The sequence below is a fragment of the Anomaloglossus baeobatrachus genome, unplaced genomic scaffold, assembly GCF_048569485.1.
Source record: "Anomaloglossus baeobatrachus isolate aAnoBae1 unplaced genomic scaffold, aAnoBae1.hap1 Scaffold_74, whole genome shotgun sequence".
Classification (NCBI taxonomy): Eukaryota; Metazoa; Chordata; class Amphibia; order Anura; family Aromobatidae; genus Anomaloglossus; species Anomaloglossus baeobatrachus.
Window position 1 is genome coordinate 137,475 of NW_027445118.1, and position 23,096 is coordinate 160,570.

Below are 23,096 nucleotides of genomic sequence, written 5' to 3' on the forward strand. Positions count from 1 at the left end.
TTTCCTTCACTATATAGGATTGCAAGTTTTCCATTTGTACCTTAATGGCAATGACGCTATACAATTGAACACATATCATCCTGTTATCCATATAGGTGTGTATTTAGCTGCTTGACTATTTTTGGTTGTTTGATCCAGAATGTTTCTCCAGATAGGTCATGTGGAAATTTTCTTTCCTCAGTACAAATGTTTTCACTATGGCTTTGGAAACATTTTTTGTATGTGCATCATGGTCATTTGACCCATTGTACTCTCAAGTAGCAATATATTGTACTGTTATGTTGTACTATGTACTAATTACGTGTTTATATGGTTTTGTAACCCTTTATGATCTTAGATAACTTTATCCTTGATAAAGACCTAAAAACAAGGTCGAAACGTTGGATGAATTATCCTTTTGCACAAATAAAGAATTTTCAGCATCCCAAGAGTTCTTTTCTTACGTTATTGATCACTATAGTGTGCCAGAGCTATTTCTATTGAATTGACTGTTATTTTTTCTGAGCACCTGCTATATACACAGTGACCCAGACATATTCAAGTTTCATTCAGAAGGCAGAGGGAAGCCTTAGCAGCTGAGCCTATATCTTGGCTTGTGAGCATTAGAACAGGCCGGCGATTACAGGGTAACATGAAAAATGTCCAGCTTGCATTATGACTAGAACATGACAATATCCTTTTAAGTACTAACCTATGATGCGTTCCTAAGCAGTTGATGTTATATGTTCTACATTTCATTTTCTGCATACTTTACAAGTAGTAGAATTTGCTTTGATATAGGCAACTGGATTTTCACAATGAAAAGGCAAAGGATAACGCCCGAAAAAGACGCCATACATTATGTCAGTGCCATCACTGACAAACCTGGATTGACCATGAAATACATCAATCCCCTTAAAGGTGAGTTAAAACAAGTTTTAACTAAATTGCCTTAATATTGTCATGCATTAGAATGACTGTCTTAGGTAATGATAAATATTTTCTACAGGAAGAGGAGTGTTTGCTGAAACTGAAATCGAAAAAGGGAGTTTTGTTGCAGAATATCGAGGCGAGCTCACGTATGCACTTACGATGGTAGACAACTACTCGAGATTTATGGTTGTGGTACAAGTCAAAGATCTAATGGCCCATACTGCAGCGAAGGTCTTCCAAGCACACTTATGCAGACCTCATGGCTACTCAGAGAGAGTCCTCACAGATCAAGGCACAGCCTTTGAAGTGGAAATCTTCAAGGACTTCTGCAGCTTTTACCGATGCAGGAAGATGCGCACTACACCCTACCATGCTCAAACCAATGGTTATCAACCTGCTCAGGACTTTACCCCATATTCCAGATGTGGCCTTACAAGTGATTTATAGAGGGGTAACAATACGTTGGGATCACCGGATCTAATCTCCCTTTTTATACACCCTAAAATCTTGTTTGCTTTAGAATAAACAATAACATCATAAAGGTATAGCAGTACCGTTTCAAAGTTTCGGTGTCCCAAGCAGCATTCCATCAGCCTCTGGAAGGTTCCTGGCAAATTGCACAGCTCGAAGGGCATGCTTTTGAACTCGCAGAGACCCATCGGGGTGGCAAAGGCGGTCTTCTCCCGGTCTGCCTCAGCAACGATCACTTGCCAATAGCGACTAGTGAGATCAAGGGTAGAAAAATAATTTGCAGTTCTCAATGCAGCTAGCTATTCCTCAATACAGGGGAGTGGTGCTGTCCTTCTTCTTTAACAGGACCAACGGAGCTGCCCAGAGGCTACAACTGTCACGGATAACCCCAGCCTCCTTCATGTTGCTCAACATGTCCTTGGTACACTGGTAATGTGCAGGTAGTTTTGGCTTATATCTCTCTTAGATGGGTGGGTGTGCACTTGTGGGGATGTAGTGTTTGACCCCTTTTATTCTTCAAAAGTCTAGCGGATGTTTGCTGAAGACTTGCTCGTATTCTTGCACTAGCCTGTAGACCCCCTTCTTGTGATGTGAAGGTGTGGAGTCAGTGCCTACGTGTAATTCCTTACACCACTCCTCTGGCTGACTTGGTGAGCTGTCACTGAATGGGTGGGCTGAAGCAATGGTGGATGCTGCTGTTTGGATAGCATGTGTATCTACTGAGAACAGCTTATCAATGGTGGCAAATCGGAGCAGCTTAATCTCTTGCTCTCCGCAGTTCAACACTCTCATGGGCACTCTTCCCTTCCATATTAATGAATAAAACTATGATGTAAATAGCATATAGATACCCCACAAATGCAGATAAAAGTAGGTTATGGGAAAAGGGGGAAGAGAGAAACAGGAAAATAGTGGAATAAAGTATACCTTCCAGGTGGGAGAGGAAATGGCAGCACAGCCAGTGGAGGTGAAGCAAGGGGAGCCTGCAACTAAAGAGTTGAGAGCGTTATCACATGGTGACTGAGCCTGATTGTAACGGGAGCATAGAGGTGCCGATCCTGTCTTACCTGCGTTGGTGTAGAAGTGGGTGTCCTGTGGTGGAGTCAGCTATGTGCAGTGGTGGCCGTGGGTTCTTTTATGTGCGACCGTAGTAATAGCTGCGCCCACTTCCTGTATGGGAGTGGAATGCAGTGAGGGTAATGGAACGCACGCCTGCGCATTTGTGTTTAACGTCGCGCATGTGCAGAACGGAGAAAAGGCTGCGCTCACTTCCTAATGAAAGGGAGTGAGACGCATCTGGGAAGGGAAGGGAAAAGATTAGGGTTTGGGGATGATGAAAGGGCTTTCTACGGGCAAGGATGGCAAAGGGTGGCAGTGACGGAAAGTCAGGCAGCCTGTCCTGTCCTGTCCTGTCCGTCCGTCTTTTTGTATCATGAATTGGAAAGACTGCAAGGGGGAGGGGAGGTGCTTGTGTCCAAAAGGAGGAGTTATTCAGATTCATTGCAGTGGGCGGCGGCTGCAAAAAGCACCATTCTTCTTGTTTTTGCTCTGCAAAACAGCCTTTTCAAGGGTTGGCTTGGGTGACAAAATGTCTTCTGTAGGCGTGGGTTTGTCTCCCTCTCCCTAAGATGTGTCCGGTATAGGCCAGGGTGCCACTCAAGGCCGTAACCAATTCGGGTTATAGCTTCTCGGCCTTTTGGCTAAGATCAAGTGTAGTTTCGGAGGACGCTACCTTGGTCGGTACTGGAAGGTGCCTGGGATTGCACGTCTGCCGGCCTTGAGGAAGTGTGTGCGCCTTCTGGTGACACATAGCCCTCTTGTGCCTGGACGGTTCCCAGGCAACGGGAGGCGATCACCTTTGTTATTTTGAAGTCCTACTGATAAACAGAAAAAAAAAAAAATTAAATCTGTTCTTATCAGTTTAATATCTGATACGTCCCCTCTCTGGGGACCATATATTAAATGGATTTTTAGAACAAGGAGATGGAAAAAATCTTGCTCTGTCCACTGCACGCATTGACCTGGTATTGCAGTACCTCCAGGACCGGTGCACCCCTTCTTAACCCAGTTTCCAAAAGCAGAACTCAATTCACCTGATTCAAATGAGCCCCATTAGTGAATTGAAAGAAAGCAAAAACTTTATATGCACCTCAATTTGGCCAATTCACTTTTCACACTTTCACCCTTTTTTTTATCTTTCACACCTTTTACTTGCTTTATTGATGCAAAAAGCTGTGCCAAATAGCAAACTCATCTCCACTCAACTTGACCAACTCTGCTATGTCCCGTGCAGTATCTTATTCTCAGTCTTATCTAGATCATTTGCAATTGAATAGAATAGATCCCTTTTGGCTGCTTATGACTGTGTAAAATATGTAGTTTTACTGGGCTGGGATGAGAGAATCCATTGAAGCATGGTGTAGGGATTGTGGTTCCTGTGTGCTAAGAAGAGAGGCTGGCACCAGCCAGAAAGCCCCATTGCAGCCAATAATCACTTAATAACTTTTTCAACTTGTCATCATATGGGAGGCCTTCCATTCCTTGTAGTAGTCTAGTTGCCCACCTTTGAACTGACTCTAACTTCTGAATGTCCTTATTAAAATGTGGAGCCCAAAACTGGTTCCCATATTCCAGATGTAGCCTTACAAGTGATTTATAGAGGTGTAACAATACGTTGGGATCACGGGATCTAATCTCCCTTTTTATACACCCTAAAATCTTGTCCCAAGCAGCATTCCATCAGCCTCTGGAAGGTTCCTGGCGCATTGCACAGCTCGAAGGGCATGCTTTTGAACTCGCAGAGACCCATAGGGGTGGCGAAGGCGGTCTTCTCCCGGTCTGCCTCAGCAACGGACACTTGCCAATAGTGACTAGTGAGATCAAGGGTAGAAAAATAATTTGCAGTTCTCAATGCAGCTAGCGATTCCTCAATACGGGGAGTGGTGCCGTCCTTCTTTTTTAACAGGATCAACAGAGCTGCCCAAAGGCTACAACTGTCACGGATAACCCCAGCCGCCTTCATGTTGCTCAACATGTCCTTGGTACACTGGCAATGTGAAGGTGGTATTGGCTTATAGCTCTCTTTGATGGGTGGGTGTGCACCTGTGGGGATGTGGTGTTGGACCCCTTTTATTCCCCCAAAATCTAGCGGGCTTCCCACCGGTAACCCGCTCCCCAGCTTGGATGGATGCTGAGGGAGCCCCTTTTGCCCGCAGGCTCTGGCCCTGGGAACTGTAGCCTTGGCGGTGACTGTGCTTCCCTCTACGGTGTGAGCTGTTGCCTTCAATCGGGTCTTGACTGCTGGGAAACCCTGGAGGTTCCTGTCGCTAACGGATTTGACCGGTTTTACGGCGACTCCTAGCCTGGTCGGGGTCCGTAGGCCCTGCCGGATGGTGCTGGCTTCTCTTCACTCCCCGATCTGGTACCGGCGGGCCACCGCCCATCCCCGGTCCGTACGGTTCACTCCAATCAGCCTCTCCTGCAGAAGGTCACCACCGTCTGCCAACCTTGCTGAGTGCCCGGGCCACACACCCGGACACGGTCAGTCTCCTCTCCTCTTCACTTCTCTAACTCCAAAACTGATCTCTAATCTGACTCCTTTTCCCGCCTCCAGGACTGTGAACTCCTCGGTGGGTGGGATCAACCGCCTGGCCCACCCCCTGGTGTGGACATCAGCCCCTGGAGGAAGGCAACTAGGATTTGTGTTTAGCTTCGGTGTGCCTAGCCGGAGTGTAGAGTGTGTTGGTGTAGTACCTGTGACGACCTGGCTTGTCCAGGGCGCCACATTCCCCTATAGTAAAATGCAGACCGTCCGCGGGCTGCCCGTCCATCACCGGTTTTATTTTCACAACTGAAAAAGAATAAAACGGTAAAACATGTAAAAGCATCATAAACATTTTACAACGGTACAGCTTCCGCTCTTCTCCCACCCAAACAACCTGGCCCTGATGCTGCCCCTAAGAAGCGGGCAGCACCCCTTGACCCCAGTCCAGCACCAAGTTGCCCGAGCGGGTTCTGTCTCTTTCAGGGGGCCCACGTCCAAGGGGACCCCTGAACCCCCGGAGGATCGCCACCGGTTACGGTAGTGGCGGGCCTAGGCCATCCCTTTCCTCCAGGCCCATCCTCCCAAATCAGCCTCTCCGGAGGCGGTAACGGTGTCAAGCCAACAAACATTTTTATTTACATTGCACTAAGTTTGTGGTTGCCCTGCAAGTTCTCGGGCTTGTCCGTAAGCAGTTCCTTACGCAATGGTTGCACAGTCCCTACGGGGACAACAGTTGCCGGCAACGGCCGGTTTAATCACGGTTCAATCAGGTAAACTTCTTTGGTTGATCATCTTTACTTATCATTTAAAACTTTCAAACTGGTACACTCAACACATAAAGCCCCCCCCTTTTAAAGAGTAGTTTCCCTGTACCTAAGTGGGGGTCTACCTAGGTTGGGGCGAGTGGACCTTCGGGGTCCGGTGTCAGTGGTGACAGGCAGTGGGGCAGAGGGAACAGTCAGTTCCTCCTCCCTGCTATCATGTGGGGCAGGCGGAGGCGTAGGGGAGCTGGGTACAGGTACATCCCTGGGCACTGGCTCGCGGTTAACCGTTTCCATCATTTCTTCATCCACGGGTTGTGGGAACAGTATCACTGGAAGGATCACCGCACCGTTCTGTGTAGGCCAGTCTGCTGGAAAATCACCCATCATGGTGTGGATTACCTCTTTTTCCTTCTCCACTGGACTGGGAACTGGAGCCTCATCCGCTACTCTCAATGCTGGTGGGCACTTCTTCAGGTGGTCTCGGGAAACCGTGGCCAAAGTCCCCCCCTGGTCACGGCTGATCTGGTAGGCCTTCCCATTCTCCCATCCTGTGGGCTGGACTACATACGGGGTTTTTTCCCATTGATCATCCAGCTTGTGGGCCCTTCTTTTCCGCTTCAGCACTACATCCCCAGGTTGGAAGGAACCGGCAGGCGCCTTCTTGTTGAAGCACTGCTCCTGTTGTCCCCGACTCCGGCACAAGTTCTTTTCAACATACTCCTGGACCTGTCGGTACTGTGTCCTCCGCCGAGTGTCCCATTCAGCTGTCGACAGGAGTGCTTCTGAAGCTTCCAAGCCCATTTCCAGATCCACTGGTAGCCGGCCGGGACGAGCTCCCATCAGGTATGCTGGAGTGCATTTCGTAGAGCTGGAAGGGATGTTGTTGTACATATCGACCAGGTGAGGTAGCTTCTCCAGCCACAGGTTCTGCTCTTCCAGTGGTAACGTCTTGAGGAGGCCCAGGACCAAGTGGTTCATCTTTTCACAAATGCCATTGGTTTGGGCGTGGTAAGGCGTGGTCCGGATTTTCTTGCAGCCGTACAACTGGCAGAATTCCTGGAATATCTCTGCTTCAAAGGCCGGACCCTGGTCGGTAAGCACCCTCTCCGGGTACCAATGCGGTCAACAGAAATAAGCCTGGAAAGCCTTAGCAGCGGTGCGGCCGGTTAAGTCCTTAACTGGGACAACCACCAGGAACCTCGAGTAGTGGTCTACGATGGTCAGAGCGTAGGTGTACCCACTTCGGCTGGGGGTGAGCTTTACATGGTCAAGGGCAACCAGCTCCAACGGTTGGTGTGTAATGATCGGGTGTAGGGGTGCCTTCTGGCTGGCCTCGTCCTTCCTTCTCAATGCGCAAGGGCCACATTCTCGGCACCAGGCCTCCACAGATTCCCGCATTCCACTCCAATAGAACCGCTCTCTTAACAACATCTCTAGCTTCTTCCACCCGAAGTGCACTGCACCATCATGGTATGCTTGCAGGACGGTGGGCACGTTAGCCTGGGGAATCACCAGCTGGCGGATCTTCTCGTGAGTCTTTGGATTAATCAGCTCGCGATACAACTTCCCCTGGTGTAGGTATAGCCGGGTCCGTTCTTGCCACAGACGTTGGGCTTCGGCAGGGGCAGCAGGGTCTATCCCAGCAGAACCCTGTTCCACTAGAGTCTTGACCAGGCGGACAGCAGGTGCCTGGTCCTGAGCTTCCTGCCAGTCCTGTCGGGGCAGCGGATCCAGGTTCACCCGTTGTTGGTAGACGTGCACCTTCTCAGTGAATGGCCGGTGAAATGCAGGCAACTCGATCTCTTCGAGGTCATCATCCTCTGGCCCCTCTTCCGACAGGTGGGGCATCTGGGAGAGTGCATTGGCATTGACGTTGGTACGGCCGGCCCGGTACTTGATGGTGAAATCGTAGTTGGCTAACCTGGTCACCCACCGCTGCTCCAACGCGCCCAGCTTGGCCGTATCTAGATGGGTCAGCAGGTTATTGTCTGTGTACGCGGTGAACTTGGCTGCTGCCAGGTAATGGCGGAACCGCTCGGTGATAGCCCACACCAGTGCCAAGAGCTCAAGCTTGAAGGAGATGTAGTTCTCAGGGTTCCTCTCAGTCGGTCGGAGTTTTCGGCTAGCATAAGCTATTACCTTTTCCCTTCTGTCTTGGACCTGGGATAGAACAGCCCCCAAGCCCACATTGCTGGCGTCGGTGTAGAGGATGAATGGGCGGCTGTAGTCAGGGTACGCTAGGATTTCCTCTCCGGTCAGGGCTGTTCTCAGCTGGCGGAAGGATTCCTCATGCTTTTCTTCCCACACCAATGGGGCTACTAGGGATCTACCACCCTTGGTCTGTCCTACGAGGAGGTCTTGCATGGGGGCAGCCATCTTTGTGTACCCCTTAATGAAGCGACGGTAATATCCCACCAGGCCCAGAAACTGCCTCACTTCCCTCACTGTGGTCGGTCTCGGCCAGTCTTGGATGGCGGTGATCTTCTCGGGGTTGGGGGCGACACCTTCCGCACCAACCACATGTCCTAGGTACTGCACTCTGGGTTTCAGCAGATGACACTTTGAGGGCTTCAACTTCATCCCATACTTGGCAAGGGACGCGAACACCTCGGCTAGGTACTCCAGGTGGGCTTCATACGTCTGTGAGTACACAATCACATCATCCAAGTACAGCAAAACGGTCCCATAGGCAGTCTTCTCTCGGTCTTCCGGTGCCACGGCCACCTGCCAGTACCCGCTGGTGAGGTCAAGGGTGGAGAAGTAGTTAGCGGTTCTCAGCGAGGCCAGGGACTCTTTGATGCGGGGCAGAGGGTAAGCATCCTTATGCGTTATCTGGTTAATCTTCCGGTAATCCACACACATCCGCATGGTGCCATCCTTCTTCTTAACCAGCACCAACGGAGCGGCCCAGGGACTACAGCTGTCCCTAATAACCCCTGCCTCCTTCATGTTCCTCAACATGTCTTTGGCGCATTGGTAGTGCGCAGGGGAAATAGGCCTGTATCTCTCTTTAATAGGGGAGTGTGTACCGGTAGGGATGTGGTGTTGAACCCCTTTAATCTGCCCAAAATCTAGAGGGTGCTTGCTAAAAACCCGCTCATACTCCTGTACCACCCGGTATACCCCTTCCTTGTGGTGTATGGGGGTATCATCAGTGCCGACATGTAGCTCTCGATACCACTCGCCTAACTCCCCCAGGGATGAGTGGGAACCGGCAGCAGGCGGTGTGACCGGGGGAACGGCTTCATGGATCGTGTGGGGATCTAGAGTGAGCAATTTGGCAAGGGTAGCGTACCGGGTGGTGCATGAATGCACACATATTGGTTTTATAATCTTATTGTATTACTTTATATTCTTATTTCACTTGTGCATATCTCCACCATAATCCTGGCTAAGAAATATAGCTTTTTTTGGGGTACACAGGTAGTAAGGTCTTCTTTCTATTTCTTTAGGGGTGATATAGCCTGGTGGAACTCTAGACCTCTAACATTATATATGCACCCTTTTTCTTTATGGTTCTTGGACACCTTATAACATTCTTCCATACATATATATCTTTCTCATAAATTATAAATAATTAGGCATTTTTATATATTTTATTTACATTTTCATAAATAACTTTTTACAAAGCATGGGGGACATTCTCACATACATATAATTTTCATGTACGCATTCTGAAAATTTACGCATAAACCGTACACACTCCTTTTTGTAACAATTTCTATAACTCATTCGCTGAACTCTCATCCCGGATATTCATTCTTACACCGAATTTCCTGTTATAACACAACATTCATGATTTTTATTCAATTTATTTTTATTTTTTAGGTTTATTAGTAGTGATGAGCGAGTACTAAAAAGCTCGGGTGCTCGAAGCTCGGGCCGAGCCTCCCAAGATACTCGTGTACTCGGCCCGAGCACCGAGCCCAATGTTATCCTATGGGAGACCCGAGTATTTTTGTGAAATGACCACCGGCAGCATGTAGAAACCCTAAAAATGGCACAAAAGTCTCCGAAGAGTGCTCAAATGACATGGCAACAGCATGGGGAAGACCCCTTGAAGCATTTATCACTCAAAAGTCACAGCTGTGAATAATTTTGTCCGCGTTTTACGCCATTTTTACGGACTCACCAGAAAACCTTCCAAAATGACACCAAAATGATTTTTCATAGCGGAAATGTTAAGGGCACATACCCAATAGTGAGATAGAGCTAATGTATGTTACTTTTTGAGATCAATACATGAAAGATTTTACGTAAAACATTGTGTGGCACTCCGATGTCCCTGAGAAGAGACGTACATAAAGGCCTCTGAGTCTAATGTGCCCATTTTGAGGAACTGAGTCTTTGTAGTATTTTCCTTTGCCAGGGCAGTCCAAAATTGTGAGGTTCACCAATGCCCCTGCATAAAGACGTGCATGATGGCCTGTAAACCTGAAGTGCCCATTGTAAGGAAGTGGGTCTATTGTAGTATAGCCCTTTGGCAGGGCAGCCAAAAATTGGGAGGCTCCACGTTGTCCCTGGATAGAGACATGCATGAGGGCCTCAAAACATTAAGTGTCCATTGTCAGGAAGTGGGTGTATTATAGTATAGCCCTTAGGCAGGGCAGCCAAAAATTGGGAGGCTCCACGTTGTCCCTGGATAGAGACGTGCATGAGGGCCTGTAAACCTGAAGTGCCCATTGGAAGGAAGTGGGTCTTTTGTAGTATAGCCCTTTGGCAGGGCAGCCAAAAATTGGGAGGCTCCACGTTGTCCCTGGATAGAGACGTGCATGAGGGCCTCAAAACATTAAGTGTCCATTGTCAGGAAGTGGGTGTATTATAGTATAGCCCTTTGGCAGGGCAGCCAAAAATTGGGAGGCTCCACGTTGTCCCTGGATAGAGACGTGCATGAGGGCCTCAAAACATTAAGTGTCCATTGTCAGGAAGTGGGTGTATTATAGTATAGCCCTTAGGCAGTGCAGCCAAAAATTGGGAGGCTCCACGTTGTCCCTGGATAGAGACGTGCATGAGGGCCTCAAAACATTAAGTGTCCATTGTCAGGAAGTGGGTCTTTTGTAGTATAGCCCTTTGGCAGGGCAGCCAAAAATTGGGAGGCTCCACGTTGTCCCTGGATAGAGACGTGCATGAGGGCCTCAAAACATTAAGTGTCCATTGTCAGGAAGTGGGTGTATTATAGTATAGCCCTTAGGCAGGGCAGCCAAAAATTGGGAGGCTCCACGTTGTCCCTGGATAGAGACGTGCATGAGGGCCTCAAAACATTAAGTGTCCATTGTCAGGAAGTGGGTCTTTTGTAGTATAGCCCTTTGGCAGGGCAGCCAAAAATTGGGAGGCTCCACGTTGTCCCTGGATAGAGACGTGCATGAGGGCCTCAAAACATTAAGTGTCCATTGTCAGGAAGTGGGTGTATTATAGTATAGCCCTTTGGCAGGGCAGCCAAAAATTGGGAGGCTCCACGTTGTCCCTGCATAGAGACGTGCATGAGGGCCTCAAAACATTGTTCCCATTGCAAAGGAGCGGGTCTCCTGTCGTTGTAACGTGGAGCCTGCCAATTTTTGGCTGCCCTGCCAAAGGGCTATACTACAAAAGACCCACTTCCTGACAATGGACACTTAATGTTTTGAGGCCCTCATGCACGTCTCTATCCAGGGACAACGTGGAGCCTCCCAATTTTTGGCTGCCCTGCCTAAGGGCTATACTATAATACACCCACTTCCTGACAATGGACACTTAATGTTTTGAGGCCCTCATGCACGTCTCTATCCAGGGACAACGTGGAGCCTCCCAATTTTTGGCTGCCCTGCCAAAGGGCTATACTATAATACACCCACTTCCTGACAATGGACACTTAATGTTTTGAGGCCCTCATGCACGTCTCTATCCAGGGACAACGTGGAGCCTCCCAATTTTTGGCTGCCCTGCCAAAGGGCTATACTACAAAAGACCCACTTCCTTCCAATGGGCACTTCAGGTTTACAGGCCCTCATGCACGTCTCTATCCAGGGACAACGTGGAGCCTCCCAATTTTTGGCTGCCCTGCCTAAGGGCTATACTATAATACACCCACTTCCTGACAATGGACACTTAATGTTTTGAGGCCCTCATGCATGTCTCTATCCAGGGACAACGTGGAGCCTCCCAATTATTGGCTGCCCTGCCAAAGGGCTATACTACAAAAGACCCACTTCCTTCCAATGGGCACTTCAGGTTTACAGGCCCTCATGCACGTCTCTATCCAGGGACAACGTGGAGCCTCCCAATTTTTGGCTGCCCTGCCAAAGGGCTATACTACAAAAGACCCACTTCCTTCCAATGGGCACTTCAGGTTTACAGGCCCTCATGCACGTCTCTATCCAGGGACAACGTGGAGCCTCCCAATTTTTGGCTGCCCTGCCTAAGGGCTATACTATAATACACCCACTTCCTGACACTGGACACTTAATGTTTTGAGGCCCTCATGCACGTCTCTATCCAGGGACAACGTGGAGCCTCCTAATTTTTGGCTGCCCTGCCTAAGGGTTATACTACAATAGACCCACTTCCTTACAATGGGCACTTCAGGTTTACAGGCCATCATGCACGTCTGTATGCAGGGGCATTGGTGAACCTCAGTACACGAGTATCTTGGGAGGCTCGGCCCGAGCTTCGAGCACCCGAGCTTTTTAGTACTCGCTCATCACTACTAATAAACCTAAAAAATAAAAATAAATTGAATAAAAATCATGCATGTTGTGTTACAACAGGAAATTCGGTGTAAGAATGAATATCCGGGATGAGAGTTCAGCGAATGAGTTATAGAAATTGTTACAAAAAGGAGTGTGTACGGTTTATGCGTAAATTTTCAGAATGCGTACATGAAAATTATATGTATGTGAGAATGTCCCCCATGCTTTGTAAAAAGTTATTTATGAAAATGTAAATAAAATATATAAAAATTCCTAATTATTTATAATTTATGAGAAAGATATATATGTATGGAAGAATGTTATAAGGTGTCCAAGAACCATAAAGAAAAAGGGTGCATATATAATGTTAGAGGTCTAGAGTTCCACCAGGCTATATCACCCCTAAAGAAATAGAAAGAAGACCTTACTACCTGTGTACCCCAAAAAAAGCTATATTTCTTAGCCAGGATTATGGTGGAGATATGCACAAGTGAAATAAGAATATAAAGTAATACAATAAGATTATAAAACCAATATGTGTGCATTCATGCACCACCCGGTACGCTACCCTTGCCAAATTGCTCACTCTAGATCCCCACACGATCCATGAAGCCGTTCCCCCGGTCACACCGCCTGCTGCCGGTTCCCACTCATCCCTGGGGGAGTTAGGCGAGTGGTATCGAGAGCTACATGTCGGCACTGATGATACCCCCATACACCACAAGGAAGGGGTATACCGGGTGGTACAGGAGTATGAGCGGGTTTTTAGCAAGCACCCTCTAGATTTTGGGCAGATTAAAGGGGTTCAACACCACATCCCTACCGGTACACACTCCCCTATTAAAGAGAGATACAGGCCTATTCCCCCTGCGCACTACCAATGCGCCAAAGACATGTTGAGGAACATGAAGGAGGCAGGGGTTATTAGGGACAGCTGTAGTCCCTGGGCCGCTCCGTTGGTGCTGGTTAAGAAGAAGGATGGCACCATGCGGATGTGTGTGGATAACCGGAAGATTAACCAGATAACGCATAAGGATGCTTACCCTCTGCCCCGCATCAAAGAGTCCCTGGCCTCGCTGAGAACCGCTAACTACTTCTCCACCCTTGACCTCACCAGCGGGTACTGGCAGGTGGCCGTGGCACCGGAAGACCGAGAGAAGACTGCCTATGGGACCGTTTTGCTGTACTTGGATGATGTGATTGTGTACTCACAGACGTATGAAGCCCACCTGGAGCACCTAGCCGAGGTGTTCGCGTCCCTTGCCAAGTATGGGATGAAGTTGAAGCCCTCAAAGTGTCATCTGCTGAAACCCAGAGTGCAGTACCTAGGACATGTGGTTGGTGCGGAAGGTGTCGCCCCCAACCCCGAGAAGATCACCGCCATCCAAGACTGGCCGAGACCGACCACAGTGAGGGAAGTGAGGCAGTTTCTGGGCCTGGTGGGATATTACCGTCGCTTCATTAAGGGGTACACAAAGATGGCTGCCCCCATGCAAGACCACCTGTCGGAAGAGGGGCCAGAGGATGATGACCTCGAAGAGATCGAGTTGCCTGCATTTCACCGGCCATTCACTGAGAAGGTGCACGTCTACCAACAACGGGGCCTCCCATATGATGACAAGTTGAAAAAGTTATTAAGTGATTATTGGCTGCAATGGGGCTTTCTGGCTGGTGCCAGCCTCTCTTCTTAGCACACAGGAACCACAATCCCTACACCATGCTTCAATGGATTCTCTCATCCCAGCCCAGTAAAACTACATATTTTACACAGTCATAAGCAGCCAAAAGGGATCTATTCTATTCAATTGCAAATGATCTAGATAAGACTGAGAATAAGATACTGCACGGGACATAGCAGAGTTGGTCAAGTTGAGTGGAGATGAGTTTGCTATTTGGCACAGCTTTTTGCATCAATAAAGCAAGTAAAAGGTGTGAAAGATAAAAAAAAGGGTGAAAGTGTGAAAAGTGAATTGGCCAAATTGAGGTGCATATAAAGTTTTTGCTTTCTTTCAATTCACTAATGGGGCTCATTTGAATCAGGTGAATTGAGTTCTGCTTTTGGAAACTGGGTTAAGAAGGGGTGCACCGGTCCTGGAGGTACTGCAATACCAGGTCAATGCGTGCAGTGGACAGAGCAAGATTTTTTCCATCTCCTTGTTCTAAAAATCCATTTAATATATGGTCCCCAGAGAGGGGACGTATCAGATATTAAACTGATAAGAACAGATTTAATTTTTTTTTTTTTCTGTTTATCAGTAGGACTTCAAAATAACAAAGGTGATCGCCTCCCGTTGCCTGGGAACCGTCCAGGCACAAGAGGGCTATGTGTCACCAGAAGGCGCACACACTTCCTCAAGGCCGGCAGACGTGCAATCCCAGGCACCTTCCAGTACCGACCAAGGTAGCGTCCTCCGAAACTACACTTGATCTTAGCCAAAAGGCCGAGAAGCTATAACCCGAATTGGTTACGGCCTTGAGTGGCACCCTGGCCTATACCGGACACATCTTAGGGAGAGGGAGACAAACCCACGCCTACAGAAGACATTTTGTCACCAAGCCAACCCTTGAAAAGGCTGTTTTGCAGAGCAAAAACAAGAAGAATGGTGCTTTTTGCAGCCGCCGCCCACTGCAATGAATCTGAATAACTCCTCCTTTTGGACACAAGCACCTCCCCTCCCCCTTGCAGTCTTTCCAATTCATGATACAAAAAGACGGACGGACAGGACAGGACAGGACAGGCTGCCTGACTTTCCGTCACTGCCACCCTTTGCCATCCTTGCCCGTAGAAAGCCCTTTCATCATCCCCAAACCCTAATCTTTTCCCTTCCCTTCCCAGATGCGTCTCACTCCCTTTCATTAGGAAGTGAGCGCAGCCTTTTCTCCGTTCTGCACATGCGCGACGTTAAACACAAATGCGCAGGCGTGCGTTCCATTACCCTCACTGCATTCCACTCCCATACAGGAAGTGGGCGCAGCTATTACTACGGTCGCACATAAAAGAACCCACGGCCACCACTGCACATAGCTGACTCCACCACAGGACACCCACTTCTACACCAACGCAGGTAAGACAGGATCGGCACCTCTATGCTCCCGTTACAATCAGGCTCAGTCACCATGTGATAACGCTCTCAACTCTTTAGTTGCAGGCTCCCCTTGCTTCACCTCCACTGGCTGTGCTGCCATTTCCTCTCCCACCTGGAAGGTATACTTTATTCCACTATTTTCCTGTTTCTCTCTTCCCCCTTTTCCCATAACCTACTTTTATCTGCATTTGTGGGGTATCTATATGCTATTTACATCATAGTTTTATTCATTAATATGGAAGGGAAGAGTGCCCATGAGAGTGTTGAACTGCGGAGAGCAAGAGATTAAGCTGCTCCGATTTGCCACCATTGATAAGCTGTTCTCAGTAGATACACATGCTATCCAAACAGCAGCATCCACCATTGCTTCAGCCCACCCATTCAGTGACAGCTCACCAAGTCAGCCAGAGGAGTGGTGTAAGGAATTACACGTAGGCACTGACTCCACACCTTCACATCACAAGAAGGGGGTCTACAGGCTAGTGCAAGAATACGAGCAAGTCTTCAGCAAACATCCGCTAGACTTTTGAAGAATAAAAGGGGTCAAACACTACATCCCCACAAGTGCACACCCACCCATCAAAGAGAGATATAAGCCAAAACTACCTGCACATTACCAGTGTACCAAGGACATGTTGAGCAACATGAAGGAGGCTGGGGTTATCCGTGACAGTTGTAGCCTCTGGGCAGCTCCGTTGGTCCTGTTAAAGAAGAAGGACAGCACCACTCCCCTGTATTGAGGAATAGCTAGCTGCATTGAGAACTGCAAATTATTTTTCTACCCTTGATCTCACTAGTCGCTATTGGCAAGTGATCGTTGCTGAGGCAGACCGGGAGAAGACCGCCTTTGCCACCCCGATGGGTCTCTGCGAGTTCAAAAGCATGCCCTTCGAGCTGTGCAATTTGCCAGGAACCTTCCAGAGGCTGATGGAATGCTGCTTGGGACACCGAAACTTTGAAACGGTACTGCTATACCTTTATGATGTTATTGTTTATTCTAAAGCAAACAAGATTTTAGGGTGTATAAAAAGGGAGATTAGATCCGGTGATCCCAACGTATTGTTACCCCTCTATAAATCACTTGTAAGGCCACATCTGGAATATGGGGTAAAGTCCTGAGCAGGTTGATAACCATTGGTTTGAGCATGGTAGGGTGTAGTGCGCATCTTCCTGCATCGGTAAAAGCTGCAGAAGTCCTTGAAGATTTCCGCTTCAAAGGCTGTGCCTTGATCTGTGAGGACTCTCTCTGAGTAGCCATGAGGTCTGCATAAGTGTGCTTGGAAGACCTTCGCTGCAGTATGGGCCATTAGATCTTTGACTTGTACCACAACCATAAATCTCGAGTAGTTGTCTACCATCGTAAGTGCATACGTGAGCTCGCCTCGATATTCTGCAACAAAACTCCCTTTTTCGATTTCAGTTTCAGCAAACACTACTCTTCCTGTAGAAAATATTTATCATTACCTAAGACAGTCATTCTAATGCATGACAATATTAAGGCAATTTAGTTAAAACTTGTTTTAACTCACCTTTAAGGGGATTGATGTATTTCATGGTCAGTCCAGGTTTGTCAGTGATGGCACTGACATAATGTATGGCGTCTTTTTCGGGCGTTATCCTTTGCCTTTTCATTGTGAAAATCCAGTTGCCTATATCAAAGCAAATTCTACTACTTGTAAAGTATGCAGAAAATGAAATGTAGAACATATAACATCAACTGCTTAGGAACGCATCATAGGTTAGTACTTAAAAGGATATTGTCATGTTCTAGTCATAATGCAAGCTGGACATTTTTCATGTTACCCTGTAATCGCCGGCCTGTTCTAATGCTCACAAGCCAAGATATAGGCTCAGCTGCTAAGGCTTCCCTCTGCCTTCTGAATGAAACTTGAATATGTCTGGGTCACTGTGTATATAGCAGGTGCTCAGAAAAAATAAGAGTCAATTCAATAGAAATAGCTCTGGCACACTATAGTGATCAATAACGTAAGAAAAGAACTCTTGGAATGCTGAAAATTCTTTATTTGTGCAAAAGGATAATTCATCCAACGTTTCGACCTTGTTTTTAGGTCTTTATCAAGGATAAAGTTATCTAAGATCATAAAGGGTTACAAAACCATATAAACACGTAATTAGTACATAGTACAACATAACAGTACAATATATTGCTACTTGAGAGTACAATGGGTCAAATGACCATGATGCACATACAAAAAATGTTTCCAAAGCCATAGTGAAAACATTTGTACTGAGGAAAGAAAATTTCCACATGACCTATCTGGAGAAACATTCTGGATCAAACAACCAAAAATAGTCAAGCAGGTAAATACACACCTATATGGATAACAGGATGATATGTGTTCAATTGTATAGCGTCATTGCCATTAAGGTACAAATGGAAAACTTGCAATCCTATATAGTGAAGGAAATGAACACATATCATATCAAAGAACACAGGAACATGGGTGTGAGAAAAACCTCAATGTTTATACTTTGTTCTTTATAATGGTGTGAACATGTATATGTCTCAGTACCTTATGCACTTGAGAATTCTAGTGAGTAGATCATGAAAGCCTATTTCAGAACTGGAATCGGTAAATAATTGTAGGTGGAATCTAAATGAAAAGATGGTACAAGTGTTATCATGACACGTGGGCTATAACACAATGGACCGTGTGACAAAGAAGAAAGGAGAGAAAGAAGAGGAAGAAAATGCAACTACCTGTAACATTACGTGATAGTCACTGGTAAGTATCACTTGACAATTCAAGTGAAAAAGGATTCCTTTATTAAAGGGTTCTCAGTCGCCTCAGGATCATGAAATACTAGGGTAAATGATATGAGAATGGGTAAGAAGCACCACTAAAGGAAATATGAGATGCAGGACATATATCTATAAACCCCTGAACTACATGATAGAAATAAAAAGAAGAAAAAAGAAAAAAAAGAAGAAAGAAGAAGAACACATAGAATGCGGAAAGAGAATGGGTACAACTACCTGAGTTACTGCAGGGAGGCCCCTGGTTGGTATTGTGAGGGTTAGTGGAATTCCTTCACTGAAGGGTTCTCAGTTGCCTCAGGTTCGTGAAAAATGCTATAGACAAATAATGCCCGGAGAAAAGGGGTTCATATACAGCGAATAATGGTAATACAAGGTACATGTGTCACATGTAATAGTATATATATATATATATATTGTACTGTCAGGGCCAGGCGGTCGGGCAGACCCAGGAGGTGGATCCACTGGGCCGAACTCTAAGATGGTGGTAAGGAGTCCGGTAGCTGAAGCACTATGGGCAGCAGAACAGTCCGTGCAAGTGGGTGTAACGGAGAAGTCCCTGGGACCACGGAGTCACAGATGGTAGTCCGGGTGACGTAGCTCAGGTTCGGAAGCCGAGATGATGTCAGGCGGGGTCCGGAACCTTTGGAGCGAGATGACGGGTCACCGCAGGGATCCGAGATGGTACGGACTGTCAGATGGCAGACGGACAGCGTGCGGGGTTCGGGATTCAGCAGGACCGGATGGCGAGGCAGGATCAGCTCTAGAAGAGAGATACGTGAGTATGGCAAGAAGACACAAGGAGACCTGACTCCTAGCTTGGAAAACACGAAGATCAGGCCCCGCCCCCTTGGACAACAAACCCCTTTATACCCTGTACCTGTTTAGCCTCATTTCCTGTTAATGGACGCTGGCCCTTTAAGAAAGGGTCAGTGACCGCGCGCGCGCCCTAATGCGCATGCGCGCAGCCCGGGTGCCAGAAGCCAGGGACGGAAGCTGAGAGGAGGACGCAGGGGAGCCGGCCAGGGCCTGGGAAGCCGTCGGGCGCCGGGATCGGAGACCAGGGGACCTGGGAAGGACGGGCACCGGAGGCTGGAGAGCGGGGAGCGTGGCAGGTGAGCCGGGGAGCGGGGATGAGGACCCGGGGAGGGGAGCCGAGGACCCGGGGAGCGTGACATGTACTAAGCTCTACACCAGAAATAGAAAGTAGTCCCTCTGCCTTCTGTCTAGGTGCCCTGAGTTATGTCCGGTAAACTGTCACAGGGACCCAGACACACATGTGTAGTAGGGGAATATCCCTGCTGAGATGCCAGTGCTAGAGCACTCGTTTGCTGTGGAGTTGAACGCTATGTGAGCAGTTCTTACCTTCAATGAGCAGAAGTCTCTTTTTTCAGATTTCAATATCTCTGTGGGTATCTGGCAGAAATATGGAATACTCTTTACTGCTAAGACCCTGTACACCACTCCCACTAAAGGGGGCTTTACACGCTGCGACATCGCTAATGCGGAGTCGTTGGGGTCACGGAATTTGTGACGCACATCCGGCCGCATTAGCGATGTTGCTGCGTGTGACACCGATGAGCGATTTTGCATCGCTGCAAAAACGTGCAAAATCGCTCATCGGTGACATGGGTCTCCATTCTCGATTATCGTTACTGCAGCAGTAACGATGTAGTTCGTCGCTCCTGCGGCAGCACACATCGCTCCATGTGACACCGCAGAAACGAGGAACCTCTTCTTACCTGCCTCCCAGCCGCTATGAGGAAGGAAGGAGGTGGGCGGGATGTTCCGGCCACTCATCTCCGCCCCTCCGCTGCTATTGGGCGGTCGCTCAGTGACGTCGCTGTGACGCCGCACGGACCGCCCCCTTAGAAAGGAGGCGGTTCGCCGGTCACAGCGACGTCGCCGGGCAGGTAAGTATGTGTGACGGGTCTGGTCGGTGTTGTGCAGCATGGGCAGCGATTTGCCCGTGTCGCGCAACAGATGGGGGCGGGTATCCACACTAGCGATATCGGGACCGATATCGCAGTGTGTAAAGTAGCCTTTAATAAACTGTGTAAAGGATTTTAAGTAAAAATCCACAATAAACCAGCGCTAGATGGGTTTTTATAATTTTATTAATAGACCACAAATAAAACATTTTTTGCTATCCTTGTTTCAAGACAGAGTATTTGATAATATACAATACACTGATTATTACTAAAACCAAGGACCACATAAAACAAGGACCACATAAAGTAAAAAATGAAAGTAATGAGAATAAAATTCTTTTGTATAACCAATTAACTTCGAGGTGATACAATATTCACATTGATTTAGTTTTACCAGTCTAATGTAATGCCCCGGCCGGTGGCATATATTTTGTTTGGTTAATAATTTAGACTTATACAATGAAAGATGTACTATACCACCCCTGGCTAACTTACAAGTTTTAAGTTGTACAATATAAGTTTGCGACGTTATATTCGCCCCCAGGGCCTGGGGGAATAAACCTCACAACAACTTGACCGCAAAAAACACCCCGGATTTCTCCGTTGATTAGGCTGGAACCGCTATGTACAGGATTGACCTGTTAGACTTCCAGAGCGGACGTTTTGAGGCCAGTGGCCGCGACTAGTGCTGGCTCTGGGGGAGATGTATGGTTACCGACATCCCTCTTTACAGAGCCTTTATAACACTTCACAAGGCCACAAACCAGCCGGTCCCGTATTCTCCCAAATGTACTTTCGAAATCAAGCAGTACGAAGCCACTGAAAGCACCAAGATGTTGGCTGCGGACAACAATAAGATCAGCGGTAACTACTCAGCCTCTCCAGCGGGCAGTCCAGACCGTATCCAGTGTCAGCTGACTGATTCCACACAGGAGGAAGTTGCTTGGCAGGTTAGCACCACACAAGGCTCCGATCCGCTTCCAAACGAGCAATGCAGAACCGCTGGAGGTACCAATGTATCCTGGTTGCAGACAAAGGAAATGTCAGCGGTAACCTCTCAACCTCTCCAGCAGGCAATCCGTACCGTGTCCAGTGGAAGCCGGTTGATTCCACACGAGGGAGAGATTACTTGGCAGGTTATCACCGCACAGGTGAGGTAGGCAAAAACAGAGTCCTGATCCGACGCGCGTTTCGGGGGCGTGTAACGGCCCCCTTCCTCAAGGATAACTCAGCTGTTGCCTAGAGCACTATTTATGCATATATTTAATTGGTTATAATTTGCATAAAATTAAACAATGTTTAAATTCAACCAACATTCAATGACCACTACATATATCAATTTGTGAAAGACCGTTCATAATAGCCATATAATATAATTATGTGCAAAGGTTTTTCTAAAGGTTTTTCTAAAAAGACCTATATATAGCCTTGCTTGTATCATCATATACTGGGAAGACAATGTGTATATATGCATATGCTTTTTTTCAACAATAAATTTAACAAAAGGACATCATAAAGGTGTAATATAAATTTGCTATAATATGAAAAACCCCTTATATCTACATCAACCTTGGGCAAGTGAAGCACCAATTTTAATATATATTATGCATATATACACATATATCTCCATGACAATCGCTTTTTTTTTTTTTTTTTTCCTTCTCTCCGTATTATTATCAGTACCTATTACTCCTCTACCTATAAAAATATAAATTAATTAAAAGGAAACAGTTCTATATCATTATTGAGTCCATATTGTTTCAAGGTGTTCAATTCAAAAATCCATTGGCTTTCTGCTCGTGACATTTTTTTAATGAAATCGCCACCTCTCCAATCCTTAGTTATTTTTTGTACGCCCCATACTTGGGATCCTTTAAAGGACCCTCCATGTTTTAACACATAATGTCTGGATAGGGGGTGCTTAGTACATTTATTTTTAACACTTCTAATGTGCTCACCCACCCTTTTCCATAGGGGTCTAATAGTTCTCTCAATGTATTTTTTCTGACAGGGACATTGAATTCAATATACTACTCCCTTTGATTGACATGTAATAAATTCTCTAATCATGACTTCTGACTGCCCCTGTAAGAAGGATTTCCGTGAAATATTTTTTGTATTCTTACATACTATACAGCTTTTGCATGGAAAAAAACCTTTCAGGCCAAATAATCCTCCCTTATTAGGTGCTGTAAGATTACGTATGGTGGGTGCCACTAAATTGCCAATATTGTTTGCCTTTCTATATATGAATATAACGTCGCAAACTTGTACATAAATATTGTACAACTTAAAACTTGTAAGTTAGCCAGGGGTGGTATAGTACATCTTTCATTGTATAAGTCTAAATTATTAACCAAACAAAATATATGCCACCGGCCGGGGCATTACATTAGACTGGTAAAACTAAATCAATGTGAATATTGTATCACCTCGAAGTTAATTGGTTATACAAAAGAATTTTATTCTCATTACTTTCATTTTTTATTTTATGTGGTCCTTGTTTTATGTGGTCCTTGGTTTTAGTAATAATCAGTGTATTGTATATTATCAAATACTCTGTCTTGAAACAAGGATAGCAAAAAATTTTTTATTTGTGGTCTATTAATAAAATTATAAAAACCCATCTAGCGCTGGTTTATTGTGGATTTTTACTTAAAATCCTTTACACAGTTTATTAAAGGCTACTTTACACACTGCGATATCGGTCCCGATATCGCTAGTGTGGATACCCGCCCCCATCTGTTGCGCGACACGGGCAAATCGCTGCCCATGCTGCACAACACCGACCAAACCCGTCACACATACTTACCTGCCCGGCGACGTCGCTGTGACCGGCGAACCGCCTCCTTTCTAAGGGGGCGGTCCGTGCGGCGTCACAGCGACGTCACTGAGCGACCGCCCAATAGCAGCGGAGGGGCGGAGATGAGTGGCCGGAACATCC

The 23,096-nt window shown here is 46.9% G+C and overlaps 2 pseudogenes; one reads left to right on the forward strand and one right to left on the reverse strand.

Annotated features, from left to right (window-relative positions):
• The first annotated feature begins 3,234 nt into the window (after positions 1-3,234).
• LOC142287666 (U2 spliceosomal RNA) lies at positions 3,235-3,441 on the forward strand (annotated as a pseudogene).
• A 10,990-nt stretch (positions 3,442-14,431) lies between these two features.
• Positions 14,432-14,638, reverse strand: LOC142287667 (U2 spliceosomal RNA; annotated as a pseudogene).
• Positions 14,639-23,096: the final 8,458 nt, after the last annotated feature.